The 13,857-nt window shown below is 39.0% G+C and overlaps 1 protein-coding gene across 2 annotated transcripts in view; it reads left to right on the forward strand.

The window, feature by feature from the left end:
- Positions 1–13,857, forward strand: part of Fgf14 (fibroblast growth factor 14) — a 629,845-nt gene that overhangs the window by 342,978 nt on the left and 273,010 nt on the right. The gene's annotated exons all lie outside the window — the stretch shown is intronic.

The following is a 13,857-nucleotide window of genomic DNA, read 5'->3' on the forward strand; positions in this document are numbered from 1 at the left end:
AACCATTTATCTGAAGTGTGAAAGTAACTAAATAGGGCCCTGAGGTAGCAGTAGAACCATCTTCTCTTTCTCTACTGTTCTAAGACTTGGTGCTTTCCTCCATTTCAACTTGGTTTTTTTTTTTTTTCAGTCATGCCAAATCCAAAAACACTGAATCATGACATTCAGTGGTTAACTTTTCCAGGGTCTCCATAGTCATTGGTAAATGTCAATGTTCATTGTATTCCTTCTGTTTGATCTTAGAAAGCTTGACTAATGAGCACTACATTACTAAAGTATACTTCACATACCCAGAAAGGAAAGAGGAGAGAGCTTACCAAGTACTTTAGATTATTTCCTAATCACTAACCAGTCTATAATTCTCCTAGTTCAATGGGCTAAACATTTTATTAGAATTATTAACATATTAACATGAACATTATAATGTTAAAGCAAGATATGAATCCATTTTTCAAACATAATAACTGATGATTGTGAGTGTGTAGAACAGTGTTGAAGCTCATACCCTGATGGTAGATGTTCAAAATAGTAGAGAATTTTTGATAAACATTTTAAAATGTCCATAAAAATCATTTTAAAAACATATATTTTGAATCAAACTTTCTATTTCTTAAGTCATATCCTAAAGAAATAATTTGTAACATGTATATAGATATAACTGCCAGCATATTGTTTACAATGCATGCTGAAATGAATGTCAAACTCAAAAGTAACAATTCCAACCAGTTGATAACAGGAGATTGGTTAGAAAGTTTGCCAATGGGATGGAATACTGTTTAGCCAAGAAGTATGGTTGTGACCATTATCAATTCCTACCTCCCTTCCTATCTAGCTATTTATTTTAATGGTGTTAGAGATGGAACCCAGGCCACTGAACCACACACCCTGCCTCTGTTTATCTGAAGTGTTCACATGGAAGGATGCTTATGATATATGATTAAATGAAAGGGTTTAACTATGCACTTGCATGAACCATGCTCAAAAGTACATGGCAACATCTGAATGAACACACAAGTTCTTAAAGGTCATAAATATGGAGCTCTATTTTTCCCTCATTTTAAGTCTGTACATTTTTTCTGCAAAGAAAATGTATAGCTTTTCTATTAAGAGAGCTGTTTATTTTGTTTCTGTAATTCCTTCATCACAGCCGACAAATAAACAGTTGGGTCCACATATTCAACTAGGTTTCTTTCTGTAAACCGTGGTGAATTTATCTGATCCTCATTGGTGACACAATGTGTACGTTTGGAGTTGGTCAAATTAGACCCTGGCATGGAAGTAAGTTACAAGTGGCCGTTTCTCTTTCTTTTCCACTCAGTAATTGGGTGTCATGGTGACTGCGTGTCCACTTCAATGGTAGCAAAAATTTCCCCTGAAAATGTGTTTGATTTCTATGAAGCAGGTTCACCGCCATAGCAAGATCAAGAAAACTCCTGCTTTTCTCCTAAAAATCCCAATATTTACATCCACATTTGCACCTCCTCTGTCCTGGAGAACAGTCGAAGTCCCCCCTCCTCCCCGGAAAGAACCCAAGAAACATATCAGCCATCTTGTTATTTAGTGACAGTCAGTTATCTGGGCCTGAGTAAAGAAAACAAGACGCTTGTGTGATTGATCATTGGTGTCACTGTACTTTTCTGGTGCCAGACGTCAGTTCCTCTTAGTGTCTGCCCTAAAACATGCAGAGTTGGACAAGACTTACATAACCCCCAAACATAAAAATGCCTTAAGAAGTAAAGAATGGTATTATTCTGTTCTGAAGTCTCTTCATCAAATGGACAGTCAGCAGACATGATTCCAATAGAGTGGTCTGGAAAGGACTTTCCACACTTGGAAAATAATCAGAAACTCTGCCACCGTGGGGATGAAGAATCAATCAGTGTGTTTTCAAGGCAGGAGATCAGAAGGCCGATCCAGAGCTTTCAGCCACAAAAGGTTGGCACCAGTCCCCAGCAGCTGATGCACATGGAAGAGGACTCGCCAATTACAGGCCAGCTGGTCATCGGCCTTCTTTCCATTTCTCAGGGTCATTGTGGCAGCACAGTCTAAGAAGGTGGCGTTACAGGATGCCTGAACGTCTAGAGAGCTGCTGCTCTTTATCCACCTGAATCACTAATAGGGCTGCTGCAGCGAGCGTGACTCTCTCCTCACCTGGGGTCTGGTTTCATCTCCGCCTTGATCCTCAGCAGGATCTGAGACTCCTGGCTCAGACCCCGATTCGATTCCCTGATTCCTTTCTTCTTCTGCTGCTTCCCTTTAGTTTAATGAATAGCAAAACGTCTCAGGCGTACAATAGAAGCTCATTACAGCTCTCCTTGCATTAACTTGGACACATCACCAGGAGAAACCAGTCCTTGAAGCAGAACAAAGGGGAGTGAAAGTTCCTTATCCCCAGGTCATTATCTTGATGAAACCACAGGCAGCTGCGGTTCTCCCAACTCCAAATCAGCTCTCAGTGGGAGTGGGCTGTGGCACCGCCCCACAGCCACGGAATTTGATTGACAGCTGGAGTCGGATTAAGCTTGTTGGGAAGGTAGAGAAATGGAGCCACAGAGTCCTGAGCAGGTTGGGTCTCATCCTCTTTTCTCCTCTTGGGAAGCACCTGAGAGTTCACTAAGTAGGTGTTCAGTAAGGTTCTTGTAGTTCTACACTCTGACCACTTTTAATTTCTTTCCATTTCTCACATCAATATTATAAGTATATATATGGCTTTTTGATCATTGAACACATCTGCCTCAAAGTAAAACTCACTAATAACGTCTCATTGATTTAATTACACATACTGTACTCTATGCATCATGTCTAGACCATTTTTTTGAGTCAGAGGGAGTAAAACCTAAGAATATCATTTTTCATGAAAATCCCTACTTCCTTTCCTCTAGGACCAATTTGGAGTGTTAGGCGATTAAAATAACTGCTCTGGGAATTACAGTTAAAAACTTTGTTTATAAAGATGCCATATTCTTTGTTTCCTAGCAAGTGGACTTCTTTTGGCCTTGGATTTGTGACTCATCTTTCAGACCTTGGTATTTTTCAAGGATTGGGAATATTTAGTATGGTTTATTTTTGACACTGAAAGTGCCAATGTGTTTCGAAATTCAGTTTGGCTACTTTAGGTTTGTTTCTGTATTTGGGTGTAACGAAAGGGAGTCACATTTTATAGAAAGTAGAGAATTCCTACAGAATTTCTATGACATCATTTGTTGTATGTAAAATCAGCTTGTATTCATGGGTTTACTACATAATTATAACAGATCAAAAACAGATGCCCTTACCGTGAGGCAGTTTTACCAAATCTCCCTTATCCATACATAACTGGCTTACCTGGGGCCCTTCTAGGACCTAGTCAGCATTATTGGTTAACAATTAAGTGTATTCATCTCTTGCTACCCTTATAAAGATAGCCTTTGGCTATCTTTATAGAACATCTCTTTATAATTATTACATGAATAGGTTTTATTTCACCAATGAGGTTTTCTAATAAACCTTTTTCGGGGGAATAATTTTATAGTTACATAAAAATTAGCAAGATAGAACAGATTTATCCTGTATACTAAAAATTCTATTGTTAACATTTTCTCTAGTAAGACTTCAAACTTCTTTTTTTTTCACTTTTAAAAGAAATTATTTGACTGAAGGATAGCATATGTATGAGAAGTACATATAGGATTAGTATGTGGTTCAATCTCAAAATCACAAACTGCTGAAGAAATACAGCACTGTCTGCACCCTAGAACTGCTCATGTCCCCCACTTTATACCTCTTCCTTCTTCCCAAAGGTGAAACTCTTTTGGTTCCCAACTCCAGAATAATATTGGATCTTTTTAATCTACCTGCTAGCATGACATGTTGGGTCTGACTGCGCCCAGTCAACATATGAAATCTTCTTGCTTCTTTTTTGTTTGTTTGTTTTTTGATTTTTATCTTAATCTTTTTTTATTTATATATGACAGTGGAATGCATTACAACTTTTATTACACATATAAAGCACAATTTTTTATATCTTGGTTATATACAAAGTATATTCGCACCAATTCATGTCTTCATACATGTACTCTGGATAATAATGTCCATCACATTCCACCATCATTTCTAACCCCAGGGCCCCTCGCTTCCCCTCTAACCCCTCTGCCCTATCTAGAGTTCTTCTATTCCTCTTACACTCCTCCTCCCTAACCCACCATGAATCACCCTCCTTATCTCAGAGAAAACATTTGGCATTTGGTTTTTTGGGATTGGCTAACTTCAGTTAGCACTATCTTCTCTACCTCCATCAATTTACCTGCAAATACCATGATTTTATTCTCTTTTATTGCTAAGTAATATTCTATTGTGCCACTTTTTTTATCCATTCATCTAGGATGGTTCCACAGTGTAGCTATTGTGAATTGTACTGCTATAAACATTGATGTGGCTGTGTCCCTGTCATATGCTGTTTTTAAATCCTTTGGGTGTAGACCAAGGAGAGGGATAGCTGGGTCAAATGGTGGTTCCATTCCCAATTTTCCAAGAAATCTCCATACTGCTTTCCATATTGGCTGCACCAATTTGCAGTCTTGCCAGCAATGTATGAGTGTACCTTTTCCCTACATCCTTGCCAACACTTATTGTTGTTTGTCTTTATAATAGCTGCCATTCTGACTGAAGTGAGATGAAATTTTAGAGTGATTTTTATTTGCATTTCTCTAATTAGTAGTGATGATGGACATGTTTTATATATTTGTTGATTGAGTGTATATCATCTTCTGAGAAGTGTCTGTTCAGGTCCTTGGCCCATTTATTGATTGGGTTATTTGTTTTTTTTTTTTTTTTTGGTGGTTAGCTTTTGAGTTCTTTATGTACCCTAGAGATTAGTGCTCTATCTGATGTGTGAGGAGTAAAGATTTGCTTCCAAGATGTAGGCTCTCTATTCACCTCACAGATTGTTTCTTTTTCTGAGAAGAAACTTTTTAGTTTGAATTCATCCCATTTATTGATTCTTGATTTTAATTCTTGCACTAAAGGAGTCTTATGACTTCAAACTTCTTGATGACAATGTCCATTTATCTTCAGAGCCCCTTGTAGCCAAGAACTTATCTTGTACTTGGTATGTACTCACTAGTTTCAGGAAATTGGGGATAGATAGACAATCAAAGAAGCCAGTTTTAGGTCTGTTATAGTCCATAGGTAAACAAGAGTGGTGGTCATATTTATTACAAAGATGATACAAACACCTAATGTAAGAGTAATTTCTGGAGCAAACTATCATGTATTTTAAGTTTCCTTATGTTGCCTCCAAATGATCATAATGGTGGCTTTCATTATGCAAAATTTTACCCAATTTAAATCAGAAAAGCTGACTGAAATCAAAGTTTGTCCATTTCTCCAAATCGATTACCAGTTACCTTGGGGATAATACTTCAGGACAGATTGGTGTTTATTTCACATATCTTATTTATGTATTTTACAAGTGGGTTTTATAAGATGAATCATGCCAGTGAAGTTTTTCACATCCCATTAGTGATGAGAGCCCTTGGAAAATATGTCACCCAAGGTCCTTTTTAGCTGACTTTGAAATCCCTAGCAGTCATCTCTGTAAATATTGCATTTACTCTACCCATGTCAGCTTGACAGGGCCTGTGCTGATGGGCACTGAGCTTCCAAAAGCAATCAGAGAAACATGCTCAGCCTATTGGAGAGCTCAGAGAACTCACGTTGCTTGAGCTACATGTGAAGAAAAGACAAGAAGCAATGAACCCTGGAAGCCTGGCCACAACTGAGATGTGGTGAATGGTGTTGGCATCCAAAAGAAAAAGCTCTGCAAGTTTAAAAGCTGCTCTTTGTATGGAGAATGTTGTAATTTAAAAGCAAAGTAGACATTTTGGGGGGCTTATTTGCATTTGATTATCCATCCAAGTGGGGATTTCTATAACAGCATCACTAAAGGGATATAAGAACTAAAAAGACATTCAGTGGAAAATAGATACTAAAACAAAATGCACACAATTTCTGAGTTACTTCCTTAGAATAAATCCCAGGAATAAGATAAATCAAAAGTCCAAAACATCACCTGTCGCCTGACATTCCTACTATAATCCCTGCTTTGGAGAAATAGGCACTCATAGGGAGAGATCAACTCCTTTCCAAAGTCCCATCTGTCGTGATCATTATTGAGAAGTGGGTCACCTCATAGCCTGGTAAAAGAGTTAATCAATTATCATTGATGACTAGAGACAGATACCTCCTCATGGAGAGGGGTCATTACCAAAGGTGACAGTCATTCGTTTCCATGGAGATGAGGCTGCTCTGCTACCGATAGGAAATCACTTGGCTAAAGGGCCACAGTTCCAAATGGAGGCTTCCACACAAACTCCTGTGTATGGCAGGCCTTGGTCTGTAGGCTGGCTAGCCCGGCACATTCTCGACGGGTCTGGTGAAAGAATTCTCTTCTCTTCCTGCAATGAATCATGTAAACCTAACTTTCTCAAGTGACTCATCCCTTGTCTCTCCCTAAACATAACCAGACTGATAGAAGGTGCTTAGAATAATTTCCAGCTCCTTTTTGAAGCACAAGCCTATTAGAAATTCTCCTTCTCCTCTTTTCCCAGGGCCCTGGATGCTTTATCTTTCCTCCTGATGGAGCAAATAATGCTTTGTTTTATTTTGACTCATTTGTTTGAATGATGCTAGTCAATGCAGAAGCAGGGCCTGCCAGTTCCCTGGTGAAATCGGAGACTCATGTGCACTTGACTGCGTCTGACAGCTCCTCCGTCAGTGGGGTAGCACAGTTGGTTCTCTGGAGAGCTATGAAAAAGAAGAGGGGACTTCGAGACCATAACAAAGAGGCACCAAGCAGTGAGTGGAAGACAGGGCCTATTCCCAGTTGGTCAGTAGCTGGGTGGCAACTGCAGCTTCCTTGCTCAGTTTAAAGTCTCTTTATTCTGGTTCTAGATATGGGCACTGGGACTATTAAAAAAACAAACACATTTATCCTAGCCAGAGGTTCCCGTTTTTGAAGCTGGAACAAAACTGGCAGAACAGAGGGCACGGATGTCTCCTCCAGGTATTTCTTAACACTTTGTGCATTATCTTGATAAGTTTCTCCCATGCCCACATTTTTAGAAAGAATGAATAAAAGAAAGAAGGAGAAGGAGCAAAAGAGAGCTAACACTTGGCAACAAAAGCAGGTACTTATTAGCGCCATCTGTGATGTAGCTAAGTTTACCTGGGCTTGTCATCTCAAAATGCAAATGTTCTCAGTTTTTAGCATCATATTTTCAAAGAAACGAACACATGGTTCCAGGGTCAGCACATTCCCTATGCTCCCCAGTCCACCATTAAACACAGAAACTCCCACCTCGATAATTTGGGCAGCTTCATCAGATTTACTTTAGAATGCTGCTATTGCCATCGAGTTAGCGACCATTTGGAGAACAGAGCCTTCAAAGTGGTTCTGTTTATTTTTACCTTTTAAATTTTTTATTTTCTCATTGAGACTGTATTAGAATATGTACTTGGAGTCACCACACTCCCTTAATTTTTCATAGGACCCATTTCATTTACTATCTCATTCACGGCCTTCTGGAATGTTCTAAGAAATATATTTGTTAGCATAGTACAGTCAGTTGGGCAAAACTTACTGGTGATAAAATTTGAATTTGATTCATCACATGTGACCCAGATGATCAGGTGATTCAACCTTCAGACTTCAATTCTCCCATTCTTTATGAATAATTTCCAAGTGTGACTGTTCATATAACACATTAAAGCAAGTGTTTATGTTAAACTTTGGAGCCTTGCCATCATCCACTTCCAATTCTGTCTTTTGTTGGCTTTGCTATTTATTCCATCGAAAGTGTCTTGTCTGTTGGTTTATTGGTTTAATGTGATTACCAAGTTGACTTGCTATTCCAGAGCAATAGTATTTATCAGTGTTTCACGGCTCATGGTGGGAACTTTTTCCGGAAGACACTTGCTGAGGACGGAATACCAGTAGTGACATTGCTCTTAATCCCTTAGTAAGGGCTTATTAGCAAAAAGGACAAGAAGATTCTATCAGTACTAGGCAATGAAGTGCAATGGTGACAAACCCTAGTCTGGCAAATTTTAGAAGCTGTTCCTGAGATTTCAAACTGCCCATCAAGTCAAAGGTCAACCTAGTTGGTGGCCTCCGTGTTTCACCTGGGGTGCACAGCATTCAGGGCTTTCACAAGTAATTTTAGCATTTCCATCCTACCACGCTTCTTTGCAGTTGAAAAGAAACTGGTATTGCCCAGGTCAGTGGACTGTCCATCCTCTGCTGCTTCTTGGAGCTAGTTTTATGTCACTCAGATTTAGGTCACCTTTCTGCCAAAGACACCAGTGCCCACCAATGACAGCAGAGTCTAATGCCTCCAAAGGAAAAGAAGTAGGTTGTCTTCTCCACTCCATGGCCATGGATCCAGTCTTCTATAGCGACATCATGGTGAAGGTTAGGGACTGTAAAATCAGCCCAGTTTTTACTGTGCTTTTAGAGTCAACTTCTGGGACCTACCAGTGACAAAGTAACTGGAAGCTGCTCTTCTTTGACAATGGAACAGTGTGCCTGGCTCTCATTTCAGTAGTTTGCAGGTTTTATCTCCCCTTTTCATCTCTCCTGGAGGGGCACACAGCTGACTTCCAACAGTTTCTGTGTTTTGTATGTCTCTGTGTTCACAATAAACCATTTCTAACTGTGGAGTTGAGTTGTCCCAATCACTGAGCATAAACTGGAACAACTTTATACCAGTTGTGGGACCCCAGAAGGTGCACATGCAGGACCACGTTCAGGGTGGCAGGTCCCCACACACCTCCCAGACTTGCGTGTGAGTCAGGAGCCCAGGCCACCATGTATGTGTCTCAAGAAGAATCTATTTCTCCTTTTTCCTCTAGGTTTCTTGGAATGCTCCCACTCTTCTTCTTCATTCACTTGGTACACCCACTCATAGGTTTTAAATTTAGATGTTATTTCCTTGGAGATCATTCCTGACCTACCCTAGACTGAATGAGACTACCCTTTTAAGTAATTCTATAATCCCTCCTGCAGTCCCTAGTGCAGGATTTGTATCCCTGCAATGTATTACCATGCAATGCAGTGTTAATAGTGTTAATATTTCTCTGTATTTGCAAGTCTGTACGTAAATAGGATGCACCCATGTTCTTTAAATTGGCAGGAGACAGCCAGGCATCATGGCACATACCTGCAATCCTAGCAGCTTGGGAGGCTGAGGCAGAAGGATCTCAGTTTGAGGCCAGTCTAAGCAACTTAAAAAAAAACTCTGTCTCAGATTTTAAAAATTGAGTGAAATCTGTCTCAAATTTAAAAAATAACTAAATCAAACAGTTGGAGGTGTCACTCGATGACAAAGTGCCCCTAGGTTAATTCCCAGTACCATAAAAACAAATATATATATAAATAAAAAATAAAATGGCAACAGATTTGCAGATTTTTCAGTACCCTTCCCCTCTGTGGTACTTGGCAGAGCTTAGGGTAGCTGCTCATCACAGGGTCACCTCTTTGCTGAAGTATTGGTATTAGTTCTTCTTTAAAGGTTTTGTAAAACTCCGCTGTATACCCATCCAGTCCTGGGCTTTTCTTGGTTGGTAGTCTTTTGATTGCTTCTTCTATTTCATCCATTGATATTGGTCTGTTCAAATTGTGTGTATCCTCCTGACTCAGTCTGGGCAAATCATATGACTTAAGAAATTTATCGATGTCTTCACTATCTTCTATTTTATTGGAATATAGGTTTTCAAAATAATTCCTAATTATCTTCTGTATTTCTGTAGTATCTGTTGTGATGTTGCCTTTTTCATCCCATATGTTAGTAATTTGAGTTCTCTGTCTTCTTCTCTTCATTAGCATGGCTAAGGGTCTGTCGATCTTATTTATTTTTTCGAAGAACCAACTTTTAGTTTTGTCAATTTTTTCAATAGTTTCTTTTGTTTCCATTTCATTGATTTCCGCTCTGATTTTAATTATTTCTTGCCTTCTGCTACATTTGCTGTTGTTTTGCTCTTCCTTTTCTAGGGCTTTGATTGAGATGGAGTGTGAGCTCATTTATTTGTTGGTTTTTTCTTTTTTTGAGGAATGACCTCCAGGCGATGAATTTCCCTCTTAAAACTGCTTTCATTGTGTCCCATAGATTCCGATATGTTGTGTCTGTATTTTCATTTATCTCTAAGAATTTTTTGATTTCCTCCTTTATGTCTTCTGTTACCCATTGATCATTCAGTAACATATTGTTCATTTTCCATGTGATGTAGGATTTTTCCTTCCTTCTTTTATCATTGATTTCCAGTTTCATTCCATTATGATCAGATAAAATGCATGGTATTATCTCCACCCCTTTATATTTACTGAGGGTTGCCCTATGGCATAATATATGGTCTATTTTTGAGAAGGATCCATGTGCTGCTGAGTTTGAATCTCCATGACCCAGCATGAGAATCATATAGGAGATCCCAAAGTATCTTTGAACCTAATTTTTGTTAGTTTTTCTGTTGTAGAATTTTTGTTTTAGTCAGCTTAATAAAGCTGATAGGACTAAAAGACCTGGCAAGAACAATTGTAGAGGAGAAAAAGTATATTTGGGGCTCACAGTTTCACAGGTCTCAATCCACAGGCAGCAGGCTCCATTCCTTGGGGCTCAAGGTGAGACAGACCATCATGGCAAAAGCATGTGTTGCAGAGGAGAGTCTCACATGACCATCAGGAAGCAGAGAGAGGGAGACTTCACTCACGAGGTACAAAATATAAACCCCAAAGCCATGCCTCTAGGAACCCACCTCCTCTAGCCATACCCTACCTGCCTTCATTCACCAATCAGTTAATCCTATCAGGAGATTAATTGACTGATTGTGTTAAGACTCTCACAACCCAATCATTTCCCCCTAAGACTCCTTGCATTGTCTCACACATGAGCTTTTGGGGGACACTTCACATCCAAACCATAGCACTTTCTTTGATAAGCATCTATCACTCAAAATTTTCCTTCATGGGTTAAATTCCTCTTTTGAAAACAAATACTACACTTAGGATGGTTTTCCTTATTGCTAACCATAAAACAAACAAGAGCAGTGAATCCAGAAAAGCCTGCTCAGATTGTGGACTTGCAGAGATAATTACTTGTTTGTTTTGCAGCTTTTTTTTCCTCTTTTATTAATTGCACAAACAACAACATATTTTTGAATCATATACTTGCTTTGAAATCATAGAAACTACAACTCAGACACTAATTTTGTGTGCAACATCAACACTTAGAGTTAATGGTCACTAGTACTCTACTGCTTCCTACACACCCTGGTTACATTTACAAATATTTATATTTTAATTTAATTACTTTTGATTTCCTGACTTTTAAACAAAGTATTTTAAGCACATTTGCATGCTATGAAATATTCCAGAGTATAATTTTCATGGATATACTGATAAACTGTGTTTTAGTGTGTAAATTATATACAGTATTTTTTTTTCTTTTTTAAAGAAAATCCCCTATTGTTGGATGTCTAGGTTAAGGGTGACTGTTAAGTCATCCAAAGATTCCTTTGGGTGATGGAAACTGTCCACTGAGTTGATCCTAGTGGCAAAGATGGAGGACAGACAGTGTATTCCACTAATAGAAAAGCAGTTCCAGACGTCATGCGTGAAAGGTCTGGCATGACATTTATCATCTATCCGACTGCATACATTATTTCAAATCTCTGGGTGTCTTCTCCTCATCTGTAAAATTAGAATGTTGGGTTTGTTTACATCCCAACTCCTTTCAGCTCTGGCATTTTAAAAGTCTAAATAAATGAGGACAATTCTTGAAGAATAGTTAACTGTGTGGCATGGAATTTTGATGGAAGCCAAAAAATGGGGAATTAGGGGAAAAGCTCCCAAACCTCTAGTTTGTAAAACTGCCCACCTGCACAAGGATTCTCCTGTCTCCCCAATCCCTCATCACCATCTCTAGCAGGCAGATGCTCCCATCAAGAAAAGTCATTTTTCAAAACAGCATGGTGCTCCTAGAGCTTCTATGTACATGGAGACTGAAATAAAGGAGCCCTAAGTGCAGAAAGACTTCCACCACACTGGGACCCTGACCTCTAACTCACACTCTCCACATGGCTAGAGTTTTCTCCCATTTTCTTGGACTCTTATCAGAAATTCAACCAATTATGTGCTCCTTCTGGCAGTATTTTTCGTCACTTGTAAACCTCTGTTATTAAAGTGTCAAAGCATCAAATGAATACTGCTACTTATTTTGAGCAAAAAGTTGAGCTTTCCTCATGGGTTTGCTTCCTAAATGATGCCCATCTGTCCCTCTCCACTCCTACCATTTGTTCTCTCAAGCAGGTATTCTGAGAAGCATAACTGAAATCATTTGCCAGAGTTAATAAATTATATAAACCTCTTAGGAAAGTAGGATTAATTTTTTACTTTGTGGATATTTGGAAAATATTTTGTAAAAGAAAGAGAATCGAGTAGGTAACAAACACTGAAAGCAGAGTGCACCCTCTCTAAGTGGTTGCTGATGTAAGGAATTCTACAGGGTAGGTTTTACTGCCCATCATCTGCCCCCAAGGGGAAAAACAGCCCACACAACTGAGATGGGATGGAGACTACACTGTGGTCACCATGATCATTCCTACACAGCAGCAGATGGGAGCCTGGGGTCCAGTGTAAGGGTGTTCAGGGAAACTTCCAGAAGGTTGTGCATAGCAACTGTAAGTGGATTCAGAAATCCTTCAGAATGATTAAACAAAAACCAACAACTCAACAACAGACATCTGAGATGTGATTTTAATCTAATGCTTTTTCTCACGTGTCCCCTTTTATGGTCCTATTTGATAGCTGTTATCCCAGGGCAATTAATCACATTCCATCCAACACTCTCAAAGGTGGTTTATACGATAAATAATACTATTCCTCTATTTGTACTTATCTTTAATCATTAAAATCTCTGTGAACTTAAGTCAGAGTCAAAAAAAGGCCCCGGATACCACAGGAAGGATGACATTCCCTAGGGCCTTGTAACACAGCGTAGCACAAGAAGCGTCCCAGCACACTCAGGATGTCCTCGTGCATCTGAGAGTCACTAGAACTGATACCATATGTCTTGCATAGTTTTCTACATCTCCACTGCTCTTTTAATGTAAATTCATTTTTTTTCTGAATACTGTACTGTAACTAAATGAAATGGAGTATATTATTTAAATTCCATTAGAAAATCAAGAGTGTTCCATGTTATATTAAGGATTTTTGCTAAATAATTAGATTTTAGCTGCTCTTGTCACATTAAACAAACAAACAAACAAAAACAAAGTCATTATGTTCACTTATTTCACCAATAAATCATTCTACTATCTATAAGCATCCCACAACATCATGAAGTATACCTTAAGTAGGCACAACAATTATTTTTAAAAAATAAAAAGGAGAAAACAAAAAAGAATAAAGTGGGTTATAAAACTGCAAGCCTTATCTACAGAGGGAAAGGAAGCTTTTCCCCTTGGGGTCTACTTTTCCATCACCAAAGCAAGGAGACATCTGAGCTCCCTAATGAGGCAGATTTCTCAAGTTTCTGCTGTGATTACTCAGTAGCTACAATGCTTTGGTTCTCCAAGATGGTCCCTGACCAGCAACATCAATGTCACCTGGGAGTTTGCTACAAATGTAAAGTATTAGGCCCATCCCAGATCTAATGTATCAGCCCTTCCAGGCCTGGAATCCAGCCACTTGCCGGATGCATGCTCATGTTAAAAGCTGGTACTCCCAATGCCAACTAGCTGTCACACCCCTTGTCTCCATAAGTTTTAGGATTCGTAATTTTATTTAAATTCAGTCAGTCAGAAAGGATGCGGTTTCCATGTGAT

The sequence above is a fragment of the Urocitellus parryii genome, chromosome 2, assembly GCF_045843805.1.
Source record: "Urocitellus parryii isolate mUroPar1 chromosome 2, mUroPar1.hap1, whole genome shotgun sequence".
In the NCBI taxonomy this organism is placed as follows: Eukaryota; Metazoa; Chordata; class Mammalia; order Rodentia; family Sciuridae; genus Urocitellus; species Urocitellus parryii.